Below are 21018 nucleotides of genomic sequence, written 5' to 3'. Positions count from 1 at the left end.
AGTCATGACCTCACAGTTCATGAGTTCGAGCCCTGCGTTGGGCTGTGTGCTGACAGCTCAGAGCCTGGAGCCTGCTTCGGATTCTGTGTCTCCCTCTGTCTCTCTGCCCCTTCCCCACTTACGCTCTGTCTCTTTCTCTCTCTCAAAAATAAACATACATTTCCTGATTTCAAATATTACTATAAAACTTAGAGTGATCAAGACTGTGTAGTACTGGCTTTAGGATAAATATATAGATCCGTAGAATAGGTTTGGAAGTCTAGAAATAAACACTCACATTTTTGGTCAGTTGATTTTTCAATGATGATACCAAGACCATTCAGTGGAAAAGAATAGCCTTTTTAGTAATCAGTGCTGGCTCAAGTGGATATGAAAAAGAATGAAATTGGGCCTTTTATTCATACCATATGTAATAATTAACTCAAAATGGTTCAGTGACTTAAATATAAGACCTAAAACCTTAAAACTCTTAGAAGAAAATATAGCAGTAAATCTTCATGACCTTGAGTTAGCTAAAGCCTTCTTAAGACACCAAAAGCAGAAGCAGTAGAAGAAAGTAGATATATTGGACTTCATCAAAATTAGAAACTTTTGTGCTCTAGGTAGGGGACACTACTGAGAACAAGTGAAAAGACAACTCATAGAATGGGAGAAAATATTTGTATAGCATCTATCTGATAAGGAACTTGTATCTAGAATGTATAAAGAACTCTTACAACCAAATGATAAAAAGACAACCTGTTTAAACATGCAAAGGATCTGAATAAACATTTTTCCAAAGAAGATAGGCAAATAGGGGCACCTGGGTGGCTCAGTCGATTCAGCATCTGACTTTGGCTCAGGTCATGATCTCTCAGTTTGTGAGTTCAAGCCCCGCATCAGGCTCTGTGCTGACAGCTCAGAGCCTGGAACCTACTTCGGATTCTGTGTCTGCCTGTCTCCCACTCATACTCTGTGTCTCTTTCTCTCTCAAAAATAAATAAAGATTTAAAAAGTTTAAAAAAAAAACATAGGCAAATGACCAATAAGCACATGAAAACATGTTCAATATCATAGCCATCAGGGAAATGCAAATCAAAATTAGAGTGAGATGCCACTTCATATGCACTATAGGATGGCCATAAGAAAGAGGATAGATATTGACATGTATTGAAGAAGATGTGGAGAGATTGGAAGATTCAGACATTACTGGTGGGAGACTCATACATTACTGGTGGGGTTGTAAAATGGTACAACCACCTTGGAAAGCAATCTGGCATGTTTTTCAGAATATTAAACGTAAGAGTTATGAGCTATAGAACTTCAACTTTTGGGACATATCCAGGAAAAATAAAAAGATATATCCACACAGAAACTTGTAAACTAATGTTCATAGGAGGATCATTCATAATGGCCAGAAAATGCCAACATCAGTTGATGAATATGTCTATCGATTGGTGAATAAACAAAATCTGGTACACCCATGCAGTGCAATAGTATTATGCCATAAAAGAGAATGAAGAACTTAGACCAACAAATTTGATAACCTGGATAAAATGGAAAAGTTCATAGAAATGTACAACCTCCAAGAATTATGAAGAAATAGAAAATCTGAACAGACCTATAACTGTAAGGAAATGAATCTGTAACAAAAACTTCAACAATAACAACTAAAAAGCCCAGGACCAGATGCTTTTACAGTGAATTCTACCAGTCATTTGAAGAATTAACATCAGTCCTCTCCAAAACTTTCCAAAAAAACTGATCACGAAGAAACACTTTTTGGGGCGCCTAGGTGGCTCAGTTGGTTAAGCGTCTGACTCTTGATTTCTGCTTGGGTCATGATCTCATGGTTCGTGGAATTGAGCCCTGCATTGGGTTTGGAGCTGACAGCTCGGAGCCTGCTTGGGATTCCCTCTTCCTCTCAATGCCCTTCCCTTGGTTGTATGGTCACTCTCTCCCTCTCTCTCTCTTTCAAAATACATAAACATTTAAAAAAAAAAAAAAGGAGAAACACTTTCAGAATCATTCTGTAAGCACATCATTATCCTGATACCAAAACCAGGCAAAGACACTATAAGAAAACTATAGACCAATATTTCAGAGATATATTTATACAGAAATCCTTAGAAAATACTAGCAAACTGGATTCAGCAGTATATTAAGAGGATTATACACTATGACCAAGTGAGATTTATTCCTGGAATGCAAAGATAGTTCAGCATATGAAGATTAGTCACTGTAATACACTACATTAACACAATGAAGAAAAAAATTTACATGATCATCTCTCTAGATACAGAATAAACATTTGACAGAATTCAACATTCTTTCATGATAACGACACTCAACAAACTAGGATTAGAAGGAAACTATGTCAAACGTATTAAAGGCCCATATATGAAAAGTCCACAGCTACCATCATATTCTGTAGTGAAAGATGAAAAGCTTTTATTTTATAATCAGGGTGAGACAAGGATACTCACTTTTGTCACTTCTATTCAGTATAGTGCTGGAAGCAGTTAAGCAAGAAAAAGAAATAAATATATCAAAATTGGAAAGGGAGAAATAAAATTATCTTTATTCATAGACAACATGATCTTATATGTAGAAAGTCCTAAAGATTCTACCAAACAAAATATTAGAATTAATAAGTAAATTCAGCAAATCGCAAGGTACAAAATCAATGTGCAAAAAAGATGAGTTTCTGTATTCTAACAGCAAAAATCTGAAAAGGAAAAGAAAATGATTTCATTTGCAATAGCATCAAAAAGAATAAAATAGGAGTAAATTAACCAGGGAGATGAAATATTTGTATATTGAAAATTATAAAACGTTGCTGAAAGAAGTTAGACACCATAAATTAAAGATATTGGTGTTCCTGGATTAGAAGACTTAATATTGTTAAGATATCAGTACTACCCAGAGTAATCTACAGATTTAATGCAATTCTAATGAAAATCCCAACAATGGTTGTGGCAGATTGGAAAAATTCATCCTGAAATTTATTTGGAATCTCACGGGACCCTCAAATAACCGAAGCAAACTTGAAACAAGAACAAAGTTGGAGGTCTCACACTTCCCAGTTTCAACACTTATCATAAACTACAGTAATCAGACTGTAGTACTGGCATAAAGACAAGACGTATGCACCAGTGGAACAGAATTCAGAGCCCAGAAATAAACCCTGGCATATATGGGCACGTGATTTTAGACAAGAGTGCTAATACAGAGGAAGTTTTTTCAACAGTTTGTGTTGAAAAAGTTGGATATCTATATGTGAAACCATGAAGTTGGACTCTTAACCTAATACTGTGTTAAAAATAAAACCTTGAGGGGCACCTGAGTGGCTCAGTCAGTTAAGTGTCCGACTTCGGCTCAGGTCATGATCTCATGGTTCGTGAGTTTGAGCCCCGCATTGAACTCTGTGCTGACTGCTCAGAGCCTGGAGCCTGCTTCAGATTCTGTGTCTCCCCCTCTTTCTGCCCCTCCCCTGCTCGTGCACGCGCTCTCTCTCTCTCTCTCTCTCTCTCTCAAAATAAACATTTTTTTTTAGTTAAAAAAACTAAAAAAATAGAAATAATATAAAACATCAGGGTGCCTGGGTGGCTCAGTCAGTTAAGCATCCAAATCTTGATTTCGGCTCAAGTTATGATCCCATGGTTATAAGATCCATCCCTGCTTTGGGCTCCGTGCTGGGTGTGGAGCTTGCTTGGGATTCTCTCTGTCCTTCTGTGCCTCTCCCCCACTTGCATGGTTTCTCTCTGTCTCTCTCCTTCAAAATGAAGTAAACTTTAAAAAAAAAAGTGAGACTGAGGATCACTTAAGAGAAAATACAAAACAAAAAACGGGTGCCTGGATGGCTCAGTTGGTTAAGCATCCAGCTTTGGCTCAGGTTATGATCTGGTGGTATGAGCCCCATGTTGGGCTCTGTGCTGACAGCTCAGAGTCTGGAGCTTGCTTTAGGATTTGTGTGTATGTCTCTCTTTCTCTGCCTTTTGCCTGTTTACGTTCTCTCTCTCTCTCTCTCTCTCTCTCTCTCAAAAAGAAGAACTTAAAATAAAACCAACTCAAAATGGATCAAAGACCCAAATGTATGAGCTAGAACTAGAATACTTCTATAAGAAAACATAGGGGAGAACTTGACTACATTGAGTTTGGCAATGGTTTTTGGGTAGGATATCAAAAGCACAGAACAACAAAAGGAAAAAGAAAAAGTTGGGCTACTCAAAATTAAATTTGATTTTTTTTAGCAAATTCTACCCCCAACATGGGGCTCAAACTCATGACCCCGAGATCAAGAGTCTCATGCTTTACAGGCTGAGCTACCCAGGCGTCCCCAAAATCAACATTTTTTAGGCATCAAAGGACATAAGAGTAAAAAAGCAACTCAGGATATAGAAGAAGATATTTGCTAATCACATATCTGATAAGGTTTTATATTCATTTTATGTAAAGAACTCCAACTCAATGAAAATAAAATACCAAAGGACTTTAATGGATTTTAAACACATGAAAAGGCATTCAACATCACTATTAGGGAAATGCACATTAAAACGGCATTGAATTACCAGTCATACCCATTAAAATGACTTATCAAAAGAACAAAAATAAAAACAACAGAAAAATAACGAGTGATGCCAAAGGTGTGGAGAAATTGGAATACTTGGCCTTTGCCAGTTGGAATGTATAATGGTAAAACTGCTGTGGAAGATATGATGATTCCTTAAAAAGTTAAAAACAATTAACCATATGGTCCAGCATTTCCACTTTTGGTTATATACTCATAAGAACTAAAGTAGCATCTTGAAGAGATATTTGTACCTTTTGTTAATAGCACTATTCACAGTAACCAAAAGGCAGAAGCAATCTAAATCTTCTTGGATGGATGAATTGACAAGCAAAATGTGGTATATACATACAATGAAATATCATTCAGTCTTTAAAAGGAAATTCTGACACAAGCTACAACATGGATGGACCTTAAGGACATTATGCTAAGTAAAATAAACATCACAAAAGCGAAATACTAGATGAATTTACTTTCAGGAAGTACCTGAGGTAGTCAGATCCATAGAGACAGAAAGTCAAATGGCGGTTACCAGGGAGTAGAGGCGGGTAAGAATGGGCAGTTACAGTTCAATAGGTACAGAATTTCATTTTTGCAAGATGAAAAGAGTTCTGGAAATGGGTGCTGCTGATTGGTTGCACAACAGTGTGAATGAACTTGCTGCCCCTAAACGGTACACTTAAAAAATAGTTATGAATGGTTTATATTATATACATTTTACTACAGTTTAAAAAAAAAAAAAAGATGAAGTACAGATACATCTTACAACATGAATGGACCTTAAAAACAATAAGTGGAAGAAGCCAGGTAAAAAGACTGTGTATTGTATAATTCTGTTTATATAAAATGTCCAGAATAGGCAAATCTGTAAAGACAGAAAATAGATTGGTGGTTGTCAGACACTTGGGGAGGTGTTGAAAATGGGGAATACCTGCTAATGGGTATGAGGCTCTTTTTGAGGTGATTTCATTGTGGTGGTGGTTGCACAACTCTGAATACATTAAAACCAATTGAATTGTGTACTTTAAATGGGTGAGTGTATGATATATGAATTAAATCTCAATGAAGTTGTTATTTAAGACAAAATCCAAACAGCACCCCAGAATTCTTTGTTCTGATGAAAATACTGGGTAGATTGAGAGGGAGAGGTGTGTGTGGTGGATGGGGTGGGTTTGTTTAGAAGAGGAGACTGGAAGGGTAGGTTAGGATCAAAAATGGTGCTTGACATTAAATACAATGCCAAGGAATCAAAATACTCACTTTTTTCAGAAAAAATAGCACAGAGCTTGTCATGTATTTTGACCAGCATTTATAATGATTTTGTTTGATAATTTGATAGGTAAAAAATGGTATCCTGTCTTTTTAATAATTATTTTTTATTACAATGGAGATTGGACAGTTTCCCATTCTTAGAGGCCATTTATATATTTTTTTAACATATATTACCTATTTATGTCCCTTGCCTATTTTTTAAAATTAGGGTATTAGTGTTTTTAATTGAGTTTTGAATATATTTGTAACATAGTAAGAATGTTCATCTTTTGAGTAGTTTATATAGAAACTGTCCAGACATCTGGTTTCCTTGCTCTCATGTTTCTTATGTTAGTGCTCAGTAAATGTTAGAGTTGAATCGAGGAGAAAAATATTTATAAAACAGATTGTATTCTGTTCCAAAATAACCAAATGAATATTTCATGATTGTGAATTTTGCATAATCAGTTAAAAGGTATAGGAAAGTGTTTTATTTACATTTAATGAAATGTAGCATATAAAGCTTTTACTCTTTTAAATGTTTACTTTTGAGAGAGCATGGGGGAGGGGGAGAGAGAAAGGGGGGGGGGGAGAGAGAGACCATGTGGGTGTGAGCGTGGGGGATGGGCAGAGAGAGAAGGGGACAGAGGATCCGAAGCAGGCTCCATGCTGACAGCAGTGAGTCCAATGTGGGGCTCGAACTCACAAACCAGAGATCATGAGCTGAACTGAAGTTGGATGCTCAGCTGACAGAGCTACCCAGGTGTCCCTTGCCTATAATGCTTTTAAAGGAAAGAACGTAAAATCTTAATTTGGAAATGACTCCTTTCTGAATCACAAGAAGATACAGAGTTAGCATCATGTGTTGAAATTAAGAGTTTATTTTCATTTATTTTTTTGATTAAGTAAGCTCTATGCCCAAGGTGGGTCCTGAACTCAAGACCTTGAGATCAGGAGCCAGGTGCCTTTAAAAATTTAAAGAACATAGGGGTGCCTGGGTGGCTCAGTCGGTTAAGCATCCGACTTTGGCTCAGGTCATGATCTCGTGGTCCGCGAGTTCGAGCCCCGCGTCAGGCTCTGTGCTGACAGCTCAGAGCCTGGAGCCTGTTTCAGATTCTGTGTCTCCCTCTCTCTCTGACCCTCCCCTGTTCATGCTGTCTCTCCCTGTCTCAAAAATAAAAAAAATAAACATTAAAAAAAAAAAATTTAAAGAACATAGAGAAATCAGAATGTTTAGTTGCCCATCAAATGATTTATGGCAAAGGGATTGTGGAGTTTAAGGGAAAAGGAATCTGTGGGAAAGGCAGGTAGAAGTAGATGGGAATGGAAAGGGGAAGTGCCTTTCTCTTGTCAATATTTCCTGAGTAGCTGAACAAGAAATAGTGTTCTTTTGGGGCAGATGTTATAAAGTAAAAGTAATGAGAAATATGTGTAATGATTAAGAGTACATAGTTTGAATCCGAGCTTCGTCCATCTCTGGTTTCCTCATCTGGAAGATGGAGTAATAATTCATTATTCATAGGTTTGTTGCATTTGATGAAATAATTCATGAGAAACACTTAGAATATTGCACACAGCAAGAACACAATAAAGTTTGTGTTTATTATAGGTTGGTAGTCTATTGATTGTGAGGGTAGAAATAGATCAATAATACAGTAATTGTTTTAATTAGGTGGAGAGGATGGAGGTTTGGGAGAAATGGTTTTAGTCCTCCAGTGAAGTTTTGGAGAGCAGACCCAGAAATTAGGAAAAAAAAAAAACAACAACCTTTTTTCTGAAAGCTTACAAGTAGTCTTTAATTATTAATAGTAAAAGTTGTCAAGAGTGAAAAAGTTGTCACATAATGACTAGGGTGTGTTTGATTGGTTAACCTTACCGGAAGTTAAAAAGTGAGCTCAAACCCAGGCAGAGAAAGGGGGATCGTAAGAATGAAACTCAGCAACAGACACGTAAGACAGATGCCAATTGCAGAAGCCATGGTATCGGTTTGAAATGGAGAGTAGAGGGAGAAGTTAAAAAGCCGGTGATCTGCATTGTGAATACTGTGGCCATTAATAGAAGAACTTTAGCAGTTAAATCCTGCAGTGGGGCAAGGTGGGTGGTGAAGGGTGGAAGTGGCAGAGAACCATTTAGGGCAGCATCAGCATTAGGGCAGTCAACTATGAAAGGTTAAAGATTTGTCAGGTTTTTGCCATTTCTGTGAATTGCCCGTTTGTTTGATGTTTGCTTACTAACTGGAAAGATTTATTAAAATACATATTAATGTTTTATGTGTTTCACATAGCATTGATAATTTTTCCCATTTCCATTGTTTGCCCTCACCTTTGTTTTTCTTGTGTTCTTTGTTATTCTGAAATTTATATGTGGTCATATGTCAGTTTGTGGGATTTTTTTTTGAAGGATTTTTTTTTGTCTCACGCTTAGGAAGGCTTAGCCCCCTAGAAAATTGTAAGAATGTTTTCTGTTTACATATTTTTAAAGTTTTTATTTAAATTCTAATTAGTTAATGCAGCGTAATACTGGTGTCAGGTGTATAATACAGTGATTCAGCACTTACCATACAGCACCGGGTGTTCATCACAAGTGCGCTCCTTAATCCCCATCACCTACTTAACCCATCCCGCCATCCACCTCCCCTCTGGTAACCATCAGTTTGTTCTCTGTAGTTTAATAGTCTGTTTTTTGGTTTCCCTCTCCCCCTACCCCTTTGCTCATTTGTTTTCTTTCTCTTATTTAAATTTTACATATGACCATGGGGGAGGGGAAGAAAAAAAAAAGGTTAGGGGGGGAGCCAAAGCATAAGAGACTCTTAAAAACTGAGAACAAACTGAGGGCTGATGGGGGGGTGGGAGGGAGGGGAGGGTAGGTGATGGGTATTGAGGAGGGCACCTGTTGGGATGAGCACTGGGTGGTGTATGGAAACCAATTTGACAATAAATTTCATAATAAAAATAAAAGTAAAAAATAAATAAATAAAATTTACATACAAATGAAATTTTGTGGTGTTTGTCTTTCTGTGACTGATTTATTTGGCCTATTTCCATAATTTGGCTGTTGTAGATACAAACATCAGGGTCTGTGTATCCCTTTGAATTAGTATCTTTGTGTTCTTTGGGTAAATACCTAGTAGCACAATTGCTGGGTTTTAGGTATTTCTATTTTCTGGTTTCTTAAAAATGTCTATGTGAGTTTTTAAAAACATTTGGATATTTAATCTTTCTTACTCTGTTCTGTCATGTTCATCATATATAAAGTTTGTACATATTCTGGGCTTTCCTGTTTTATAGATCCCTTTGGGTGTCCTGCTATCATACATTGTTTTAATTATTGTAATCTTATATTACATTTTAATTTCTGGTACATAAAGGTCTCCCCCTCTGTGCTCCTTAAGAAAAGATCTTATTTTTATACATTTAGATGTTCATGAAGTGTGAAAACTTAAAAATGGAGACTTGACTGGAATTATGTTGAGGTTTATTTGGGGAAGAGCAGGAGTTTTTAAAAAACTTGTTCAGTGTATGAAATCATAGGTATATTCATGTAATACTTGAGACTGAAAATTGGTACAGCTTATTTCATAGAGGAAGGGCATGGTATGATACCTGGCACATACTACATGTTGTATAAGTATTTAATGTTGATATTATATTACAATAATTATTTCTTAAAGTATAATTGTCCTTTAACTCAGCAATTCTATTTTTAGAAACATAGAAGGAAGTAATCATGACTTTATATAAATATAGCTATGAGAATGTTGTTCACAGTATGGCTTATAATAGCAAAACATTAGAATTAGTTTAAGTGTCTAACAGCTTAAATTGCCTGGGTGGCTCAGTCGGTTAAACGTCCGACTTCGGCTCAGGTCATGATCTCATAGCTTGTGAGTTGGCGCTCTGCGTGGGGCTCTGTGCTGACAGCTCAGAGCCAGGATGGAGCCTGCTTCGGATTCTGTGTCTCCCTCTCTTTCTGTCCCTCCCCTGCTTGCTTGAGCTCTATCTCAAAAATAAACATTAAAAAAAAAAAAACTTTATATGTCTAACATCAGAAGATGATTGAACAGAACTATGGTGTATTATTACTTTGGAGTACTATGTAGCCATTATAATTGTGTTCAATGATAAGGAAAACTGTTCACTCTATATATTATGAGCTGGAAAAAGTTTATAAAGGAATAGGTAAAATTTAATCCATATTTTGTATTAAAAATATAGTCTAGGAGCACAAGGAAACCTTTGGGGCTGATGGATGTGTTCATTATGTTAATTGTAGACACAGTCTCACAGGTGTATACCTATGTGAAAACTACTTAAATTGTATCTTCTAAATATGTACAGTTTATTGTCAATTAACACATTGAAACTGAAAAACATTTTTGTTCAGTTAAAGTGTAATAAGCTCAAGGAGAACGATTGAGTTTATTACTTCAGAAATTAAACCAATAGAATATATGAATATATAGAGAGATTTATTTTAAGGAATTGGGTCAGACAGTTGTTGAGGCTGGCAAGTCTGAAATTTGTTAAGAGTGGCTAGTAAGCTGGAAATTCTGGCAGGAGTCTGTGTTGCAGACTTGAGTTCAAAAGCATTCTGGAGGCAGAATTTCTTCTTTAAAAGGACCTCAGTCTTTTCTCTTGAGGCCTTCAGATGGTTGGATGAAGCCTACGCACATTATTGAAGGTAATCTGTCCTCAAAGTCTACTGACTTGAGTGTTAATCACATCTAAAAATACCTTCACACAACATCTGGACTGGTATTGACCAAGCAGCTGGGCACTGTAGCCTAGTCAGGGTAACACATCAAATTAACCATCACACTCTATCAGAGTGATTTCAGCAGAGCAACAAAATTCAATTGAAATGGTTTAAATCATAATGGGAATGTATTAGCTTGCATAAAAAGTCGTCCAGAGATAGGGCAGGCTTTAGGGTTAATTGATTCAGTGGCTTTCGGATGTCATCAAAGGCTCAAGTTATGCCATCTGCAGTGTCTGTTTTATTCTCACAGTAGGATGGCTTGAAGAGGCAGTTACTCATATCTGGTGAGGGGAGAGCCTGGCTTTGCATGGCTTGCTTTCTTTTTCCTTTCCTTTCCTTTCCTTTCCTTTCCTTTCCTTTCCTTTCCTTTCCTTTCCTTTCCTCTTCTCTTCTCTTCTCTTCTCTTCTCTTCTCTTTTCCTTTCCTTTCCTTTCCTTTCCTTTCCTTTCCTTTCCTTTCCTTTCCTTTCCTTTCCTTTCCTTTCCTTTCCTTTCCTTTCCTTTCCTTTTCTTTCTTCCTTCCTTCCTTCCTTCCTTCCTTCCTTCCTTCCTTCCTTCCTTCCTTCCTTCCTTCCTTCCTTCCTTCCTTCCTTTTATTTACTTTTGTGAGAGAGAGAGTGTGAGGGCCGAGACACAGAATCTAAAGCAGTCTCCAGGCCTGAGCTGTCAGCACAGAGCCCTACACAGGGCTCAAACTCATGAACCGCGACATCATGACCTAAGCCAACGTTGGATGCTTGACTGAGCCACCCAGACGCTCCTTCCCACGCATTTCTGAAGTCCATGAAGGCTTCTCTCTTAGGGCCCCTCATCAGTGCCTCAGTAGGCCCAAATCTTCTGTGCCTGCACATCTGTTAAGTTAAGCTGTTAAGTTAACATAGAATGTACTGTAATTAGAATATGATGAAAAGAAAACAAACTAAGCAAAATACCACTTTCAGTACTCAGGACCTTATTGGGAGGGAGGGAGATAGCTGACTTGGGCAGAGACTGATTCTTGGCTTTACATGAAATCTGAAGATGCTACAGTATTACAAAAGAAGATTGAGAAATACGTATTGTGTTATGCAAGTAAAGGTTATGCAGACTTTTTCTTTTTCGGTTAGTCTGTGTCCCTAGGACAGGTGGGAATTGGCAGCCAAAATACTGAGTCATGAAGTCAATGGAATTACTGACTTTTTATTTTAGGATATGGAAAGTTGCATTGATACTGTCTTTTTACGTTCTGACTTTAAGTGTTTTATTTTAGTTAATGTAGTAATTATTTCCTGACTGTTGGCTCCTATTACTGGGCTTGTTCATTAGGGCTTATGTTCATTTCACTCTTGGGTTTTTAGGTACCAGACTTTTAATTTGGGGATTTGGGGTCATTTTTGCATATAATTGGATTTTCTAGCAAATGTTATGTAATCATAAGATTTGTCCATTATCACAGATATTTGGGGTAACAATTGAATGCGTTTTGCATTTCTCGGCTTTTTTGTTCTTTGTTTCTGGGTTTAACTGAGTTTTCTGAAAGTGAATTGGAATTTTACAGTTTGTTCTAGATTTAATATAACCAGTAAACTTTTAAAAAGTTCAGATTCTCCTGTCATCTCATGTTATTTATGCAGCAGCCACTTGGCCAACTTGGATTCCCTACACACTATTAATCTTCATTTTAAAGCTGTTCACTCTCCCCCAACGTATTGAGTTGCATAAGAAAGACTGGACTGGCATCAGCTGTCCCTAAAATGTTACGTGATTGTATTTGTCCCAGAATGTAATTGAGGTTGCATAGACTTCTCACCGTACATCCAACTCTTACAGCAGAAGCTGCATTAAATGATGGCAGTTTAATGGAGCACTCATGATTAAGTGTAAATAAAGGTACATGATTAAGGTAAATAAAAATTGCTTAAACATGGGGATCCTGGGTGGCTGAGTTGGTTAGCCATCCAACTTTGGCTCAGGTCATGATCTCACAGTTTGTGAGTTCGAGCCTCGCGTCGGGCTCTGTGCTGACAGCTCAGAGCCTGGAGCCTGCTTCGGATTCTGTCTCCTCCTCTCTCTCACCCTCCCCACTTGTGCTCTCTCTCTCAGAAATAAATAAATGAAAAAAAATTGCTGAAACGTAACAAATATACTTTTAAGGGAGTGACAATATGGCTGTGGGTAAAATAGGTTGTAGATAAAGTTTTAATTTTTTTAAAGGTTTTTTTTTTTTCTTTTTAAGTTTATTTATTTTGCGTGAGCAGAAGAGGGGCAGAGAGAGAGGCAGAGAGAATCTCAAGCAGGAAACTGAACCACCCGGGCTCCCCTTTAGGTAAAATTTTTAAAAAACAGGACAACTTTGGAAGATAAGGTTACTTTAAACATACTGAAAAGTTACAAATTATGAAGTTATAAATTAATCTGAAGTTCCCAAAGAGCAGTTGATGTGCTAGTCTTTTGAAATGATAATTTTGACTGTGAATTCTGGATAATTCATTTTGAAGTGATCAAAAAATGAATTTTGAAAACCCCACTAAAAAAGTAAAGCCAAAAAAAAGCAAAAAAAAGTAGAGCCAAAAATACTTTTTTGAAAATTAATTAGAAATTAATGAGAGAATTAATTTAACAAATTTGAAAAATGAAGTAGTGTTTTATTTAATTAAAAAAAAATAATGCTTGCTGTGGGCCAGGCACTTTCCTGAGCAATTTACAAATATTAACTCAAAACTTATAGAAAGCTTATGAAAGTAATTGAAGAAGACACAAAATAATGGAAAAAGATTCCATGCTCCTGGATAGGAAGAACAAATATTGTTAAAATGTCAGTACTACCCAAAGCAATCTACATATTCAATGCAATCCACATGAAAATTACAACAGCATTCCTCACAGAGCTAGAACAAATAATCCTAAAATTTGTATGGAACCAGAAAAGACCCCGAATAGCCAAAGCAATCTTGAAAAAGAAAACCAAAGCAGGAGGCATCACAATCCCACACTTCAAACTATACTACAAAGCTGTAATCATCAAGACAGAACAAAATAGAGAACCCAGAAATGGACCCACAAACGTATGGCCAACTAATCTTTGACAAAGCAGGAAAGAATATCCAATGGAATGAAGACAGTCTCTTCAGCAAGTGGTGCTGGGAAAACCGGACAGCAACATGCAGAAAAATGAACCTGGACCACACACCATACATAAAAATAAACTCAAAATGGATGAAAGACCTCAATGTAAGACAGGAAGCCATCAAAATCCTTGAGGAGAAAAACCTCTTTGATCTTGGTCGCAGCAACTTCTTACTCAAACCATGTCTGGAGGCAAGGGAAACAAAAGCAAAAATGAACTACTGGGACCTCATCAAAATAAAAAGGTTCTGCACAGCAAAGGAAATAATCAGCAAAACTAAAAAGGCAACTGACAGAATGGAAGAAGATATTTGTAAATGACATATCAGGTAAAGGGTTAGTATCCAAAATCTATAAAGAACTTAACCAAACTCAACACCCAAAAAACAAATAAGCCAGTGAAGAAATGGGCAAAAGACATGAATAGACACTTCTTCAAAGAAGACCTCCAGATGGCCAACCGATGCATGAAAAAATGCTCCACATCACTCATCATCAGGGAAATACAGATCAAAACCACAATGAGATACCACCTCACACCTGTCAGAATGGCTAAAATTAACAACTCAGGCAGCAACAGGTGTTGGCGAGGATGCAGAGAAAGAGGATCTCTTTTGCATTGTTGGTGGGAATGCAGGGTGGTGCAGCCACTCTGGAAAAACAGTATGGAGGTTCCTCAAAAAAACATAAATAGAACTACCCTATGATCCAGCAATTGCACTACTAGGCATTTATCCAAGGGATACAGGTGTGCTGTTTCGAAGGGACACATTCACCCCCATGTCTATAGCATCACTATCAACCATAGCCAAAGTATGGAAAGAGCCCAAATGTCCATCAATGGATGAATGGATAAAGAAGATGTGGTATATATATACAATGGAGTATTACTCGGCAATCAAAAAGAATGAAATCTTGCATTTGCAACCACGTGGGTAGAACTGGAGGGTATTATGCTAAGTGAAATTAATCAGAAAAAGACAAACATCATATGACTTCACTCATGTGAGGACTCTAAGAGACAAAACAGATGGACATAAGGGAAGGGAAACAAAAATATAAAAACCGGGAGGGGGACAAAATAGAAGAGACTCATAAATATGGAGAACAAACTGAAGGTTGTTGGAGGGGTTGCGGGTGGGGGGGATGGGCTAAATGGGTAAAGGACACTAAAGAATCTACTCCAGAAATCATTGTTGCATTATATGCTAACTAATTTGGATGTAAATTTAAAAAAATAAAAAATAAAACAAGTTAAAATATTAACTCGTTTAATCCTCATAAAAAATCTGTGAGGAATAGAGAAGGAAATGAGATGTAAAAACATCAGAACCACTCTTAAATACACATAATACCTGGTATATGAAAAATAGTGACTAGAAATACTCTTTTTCAAGTGGACATTTCAGTTTGTTTGATTTTAATAGGATGTAGAAAATCTGACTTTGATGTATCACAGTATTTTTGTGGGAAAATGCATTAGAAATACAAATATTAAGGCCAAGTACACACCTGTTTCCTGCCATTCTCAGCTGTGGTGGCATTCAATGGATTTCTCCTCTTTTCTGCTCACCTTTCACATGGTGGGAGCACGTTTCCTAACTCCACTCACTGTCACTGGTAGTGACCTTGGAGGCCTGAAATGAGAAATGGAGACCTTCAGGTGACAAGCCAGGAGCTCTCAGGTTTTCAGAATTGGAAGCTTTTGGGCTTTTTTTTGTGATAGAAAAATCTCTGGATTTGAGGTATTTGGTTTCAGGCAGACACAGTCATCAAACCTCTCTCTTTCTGCCATTTCAGGAATTGATCTGTTTCTCTTTTTGCTACTGACCGCCACTCTTGGTCACAACTTCGTATAATGTGCATATATCTGTTGTTAAGTTTTCTGCCGCTAATACCAATGAGAAGCAGAGGAGGATAGCTTTCTTCCTTCTCTGCCAGTACTTAACACCCAAACCCTTTTCCCCAGACACATTTTCCTCTTTGGCCTGTGGGAAATGCAGAGATGAGAAAGTGACTCTGGGTAATGTATTTACTGAATGCCGAAATAAAATTGTCTGGATACTTTTCGAAGAAATTAACAAGTATTTGTTGAGTACTTGTTATATGCTTTACATTGTTCTAGGTGCTAGGTATAGGCAGTACATTTGATAGACAAGTTTTCTACCTTTTGGTGCTTAACATTCTAATTGAATAAGACTGGCTGTCTTGGATATTCTATTGTAAGACCTGAGGATTGGGGTTGGGCTGGGGAGGATTTAAGGGAATAGGGAAATGAAGTTGCTTTTTTCTCCTCCAACTTGGACAGAATACAGAGTCAAAGGAGAGTTTAGGAATGTCCCCATCCATCCTCAGTGATACTGTATGGTTTGGGATGCTGACGTTAAGTGGTTAATGTAGCATCATGTTTTCTAGCAATTACGGATTAAAGGCAAAGACGACTACAAGAAGAAATGTTTTTACTTTCTTTTTCTTTCCTTGCAGATTTCAGGCAGAAATGTTTTTGAATTTATATAAATGTCTTAAAAATGTATACATTCCAAATTTTGAGACTATGATTCTTTTCCTTGTTTTCTTAAGTAAAGACAATGCAGTTTTGGCAGTCCTTAGTTTTACAGTGAGAACTGTTAAAGCATGTCCATTAACTTTCCTTCCTTGATTATTTCTGATGTTGAATTTGAGAAAAAAGAGTTGTAATGCAGCTTATACTTTGTTTTTACAGGGTGAGAATTCTCTGCCTCTACTTCTGACTTTCCATGCACTCACCTCACTCTGTACCCATTTTGCTCTTTGAAGTAATGTTTCTTCCTGCTTAAGGCTGATTCCTTCTTGTTCCTAGGATCTTGGTTTTGTGTTATCTCTTCTGTATTTCGTCCTCTTCCCTCTTTTCTGGCTCCTTACTTTCAGGACTAAACCTACTCAAATCTCTTCTGTCTTGAACGAAACAAAAATCTTTCTCTGATTTGCGTCTACTTATGACTCCATTACTCTTGTTCCTTTCCATTGTTGCCAGACATTTGGAAAGAGTAATGAACAATTGCTGTCTGTATTTCTCACTTTTTCAATCACACATTCATCTGAATTTTCCTACTACTTTATTAAGATAACGTCATTAATGATCTCTTGCCAAACCAGTGGTAATTTTTCAGTTTTTCTTTATATGGGCAGTATTTACTGTTGACTTGTTTCTTAAATGTCTTCTTGCCTTTTCTGAAAAAGCTCTTGTCAGATTTGTTTTCTTCTTCTCTGACTGTGGCTTCATGGCCTTGATCATTGGCCCCTTCTTTGCCTGATACTTAAATGTTGGTGTTAAGTCCTTGGTGGTCTTCTCTTAATTCTCAAATACTCTCATTGGCTAAGGCTATTACCATCATTGGCTCTATTCTGTTACCTTGTAAAAATTTTCTAGACCTGAGCTCTGTACAGTTACAACTGTTCACTAGATGTCTCCATATTGACATTTCACAAGGGTTTCTCAAACTGAGCATACTCCTTGCCCCTGTCAGCCTGCTTGCTCCTAGCCCTGATTTTAAAGCCAGGTTAAAATGTTTCTTCTCGGGGCGCCTGGGTGGCGCAGTCGGTTAAGCGTCCGACTTCAGCCAGGTCACGATCTCGCGGTCTGTGAGTTCGAGCCCCGCGTCAGGCTCTGGGCTGATGGCTCGGAGCCTGGAGCCTGTTTCCGATTCTGTGTCTCCCTCTCTCTCTGCCCCTCCCCCGTTCATGCTCTGTCTCTCTCTGTCCCAAAAATAAATAAAAAACGTTGAAAAAAAAATTAAAAAAAAAAAAATGTTTCTTCTCAATTCCCTAATCAGGATACCACTGCATTTTAAGCTTGTCAGTTACAGCACTATAGTATTTTTATTTACTTAATATCTGCAGTGCTACCTTATTAGGCTCTTGATGTCAGCAGCTCTTAGTCATATCTGTACTTATAAGCCATATACTTCTGTTGACTGTTCTATTGAAAAATGTCTCACAAAGGTAAAATTCTGAAATAATTGATACATTTACAAAACATATGTGATCTCAAAAATAATATAAATTAGAATTTACAAGTGGAAACTTGTAATTTTGGGTTCAAATTCACCATTCCTATACCTTGTGTTTGCTTCCAGTATTACTGTATTTGCCTTGAACAGGCAGGATCTAGGCTTAATATACTAGATGATTTTTAGAATGGCTAGTTGAAAGTAGATTGGTCTTTCACATTCTTTTCTTTTTTTTAATTTTTTTTGATTTTTTAATTTATTTTGAGACAGAGACAGCACAATTGGGAGAGGGGCAGAGAGAGAGACCAAGAGAATCCTTCATGGAGGCTCTGTTCTGCCAGCGCAGAGCCTAATGTGAGGCTCGAACCCATGAAGCTGTGAGATCATGACCTGAGCTGAAACCAAGAGTTGGATAACCAGCTGAGCCACCCAGGCACCCTAGAATGCTTTTTCTGTTTGCATTGTTTATTATGGTAATTAGTTAACAGCATGGTAACCTTCCATGTTCAAAAATAAGGCAATCTCCAACAGAGTGGTTGGTCTATTTATTTAAGAAATCTGTTTCTTTTGGGGCGCCTGAGTGGCTCAGTCGGTTAAGCATCCAACTTCGGCTCACATGACCTCACAGTTCATGGGTTCAACAGCACAGGGCTTGGAGCCTGCTTCAGATTCTGTGTCTCCCTCTCTCTCTGCCCCTCCCTCACTTGTGCTCACTCTCTTTCTCTCTCAAAAATAAATAACAATAAAAAAAAAAAAAAGACATCTTTGGCTCAGGTCATGATCTCATGTTTTGTGAGATTGAGCCCCGTGTCAGGCTCCGTGCTGAGTGTAGAGCCTGCTTGGGATTCTCCCTCTCTGCCCCTCCACCACTTGCACTCTCACTCTCTCTCAAAATAAATAAATAAACATTAAAACACCACATTTTTATAAATTATGTTAGGCGTGAGTTTACCTTTCCATATATTTTGGTCATGGGTGAAATACTATATTTGAATTAGTACTAAGTGGACAGTTGATTTTCACATAAGTCAGTGTGCTAGTGAATTTATTGTTCATTTTTTGGATGTATTCCTCCCCTTCCCTACCTTTTTGCCATGTTTTTAATAATATAATAAAATATTTTCTCTTTGCTAATCATGATCTTTTTTTTTTAATGTGAGGGAGAGTGCAAGCAGGGGAGGGGCAGAGAGAGAGGGAGACACAGAATCTGAAGCAGGCTCCAGGCTCCAGGCTCCAGGCTCTAGGCTCTGAGTTGTCAGCACAGAGCCCAATGCGGGGTTTGAACTCATTAACCATGAGATCATGACCTAGGCCAAAGTTAGACGCTTAATTACTGAGCCACCTGGGCGTCCCATCCTTGCCAATTATTTTTAATAATATTTTATATTATTTAAAATACCCCAAAATATAATCGTAATTATAACATGTAATGATTATTTAAAAATTATTGAGATGTTTTACATGTTTTTGTACTAAGTCTTCAAAATCTATAGCACATCTCATCTCATTGGGTCTAGCCACATTTCAGGTGCTTCAAAGGCAATTGTGACTCATGCGTTGTGAATGGAGAGCATAGTCCTAGAATATAGCTTGATAGTGGCTCTACTTTGATGTTGATAATTGTATTTGATGTGTTTTGGAGTCTCCTACTGCCCATTTACCCCATTTCCTATATACTTCCTGTAACAGCTGTGGACTTTTTGTTTTTGAGGATCCACCTTTTATCTATTCTCGGTTGGTCTAGCAGTAGAGCTCACTCCACTTGCAGCGCCTTAGGGGCACATCACTGGCCAGTTAGAGTAAGGTCTTCTTGTGTATGAGGTTGAGATTTATTCCAAGATTTCATGCATAGAGTGAGGTTGTCTCACCTGTGCGGTGTAAGCTTGAGAGCAAGAAGGAACTGTTGTTGCAGCAGCCACCTTGTGACAGTATAGGTTCTTAGTTTAAGGCCAGCACTGAGATGTAGAGGAGACTAGACTCTTGGTGTAGGATTTTGAAAACTCCGTTTCACTCTATACCCAAAACAAAGAATGTTTAGGAGATTGATAAATCAACTTTTTTGTTCAGGTCAGTATACTTTGACTCTTGTAGGTGTGGATTAGGGAGGTCTATCTTAAAATATCCTGTGGTTTTAGAATGTCCTAGTAGCACAGGATTGTTCTGGGATTGACTGGAGGGTTTCCACCAAATATAATTCAGGTTAAGTTGTGATTCCTAGGCCTCAAATGCTTGACTTTACCCCTTATAAAGGGTTGTTCCTGACCTTCTGGTGGGGCTGACATTTAAGGACTCAGCCTAATTACAATGAACAGTAATGATTCAAATGTCTATTCAGTGAAGGGAATCAGAAATGCAAGTAACACGTAATTTATTCCCCCCAATTTATTTGTTCTCCGTTTTGCATTTTACTGCTTTTGCCTGTGAGTGTAGAGCTTATTGTGATCAGTTTTTACTGAATTTAAAATCTCTTGTATCTTAAGGACTTTTAACTATAAATTCTTTATTATTTTAATGTTCTTTTGAAAGAGTTCCTCTGTAATGAGTATAAAAGTAAAAATTAGTTTATCATAATCTTTGAAATAATGCAAATATATATAAAGAAAAAAATTAATTTCCTGGTTTTTTCTTGATACTTTTTTCCGAATCCAGGGTTAACAGCCTGTTATATATCTTTCAAGACCTTTGTGTCTTGGAATGGAAATAGAAATAGAAATAGAAATAATAGAAATGTATATTTTTTAAGTTTATTTATTTTGAGAGAGAGCACATGCAAGGGAGGGAGAAGGAAGGGAGAGAATCCCAAGTAGGCTCCGTGCTGGCAGCACAGAGCCTGTCGTGGGGCTCAATCTCACAAACTGTGAGATCATGAGCTGACTCAAAATCATGAGTCTGATGCTTAATCGACTGAGCCACCCAAGTGCCCCTAGAAATATATATTTAAATCTATATGTTGAGAGAGAGAGAGAGAGAGAGTCAGAGAGACAGTCAAGCAGAGAGAGACAGAGAATCCAACAGTTTGGTAGAGTTTGAGAGAAACTGATAGGAACACAGAGAAAGAGAGACAGGGGCACAGAAAGTCCCCCAGACACAGAGAATCTGACAGAGTATTTACACTGTCTTAAAAATCCCCTGTATTCACCTGTTCATATCCACATTTAAATTCTTTGGCAAATACTGTTTGTTTCTTACTATCTCCCTAGTTTTACATTTTCCAGAATGTCATTATAATTGGAAAAATAACAGTATGTAGCCTTTTCAGATTGGTTCCTTTCACTTAAATAATACACTTAAGTTTGCTCCATGGATTTCCATGGTTTTCATGCATCATTTCTTGTTAGTGCTAATTAATATTCCACTGGCTCGATGT

The 21018-nt window shown here is 37.4% G+C and overlaps 1 protein-coding gene and 1 long non-coding RNA gene across 4 annotated transcripts in view; one reads left to right on the top strand and one right to left on the bottom strand.

Moving 5' to 3' along the window:
- The window catches only part of CDK13 (cyclin dependent kinase 13), a 122149-nt gene that overhangs the window by 45013 nt on the left and 56118 nt on the right, over positions 1-21018 (top strand). The window lies entirely within an intron of this gene.
- Positions 11254-21018, bottom strand: part of LOC122233003 — a 31845-nt gene continuing 22080 nt past the window's right edge. For both annotated transcript variants that reach the window (XR_006210397.1, XR_006210398.1), the window contains 2 exons: positions 15175-15299; positions 11254-11421 (listed from right to left, as the gene is read on the bottom strand). This is a non-coding gene — a long non-coding RNA (uncharacterized LOC122233003). The remainder of the gene's footprint in view (positions 11422-15174; positions 15300-21018) is intronic.

Source organism: Panthera tigris, chromosome A2 (assembly GCF_018350195.1).
Source record: "Panthera tigris isolate Pti1 chromosome A2, P.tigris_Pti1_mat1.1, whole genome shotgun sequence".
Classification (NCBI taxonomy): Eukaryota; Metazoa; Chordata; class Mammalia; order Carnivora; family Felidae; genus Panthera; species Panthera tigris.
Note: the sequence above shows the minus strand (reverse complement) of the source record. Positions and strands in the feature narration are given on the sequence as shown.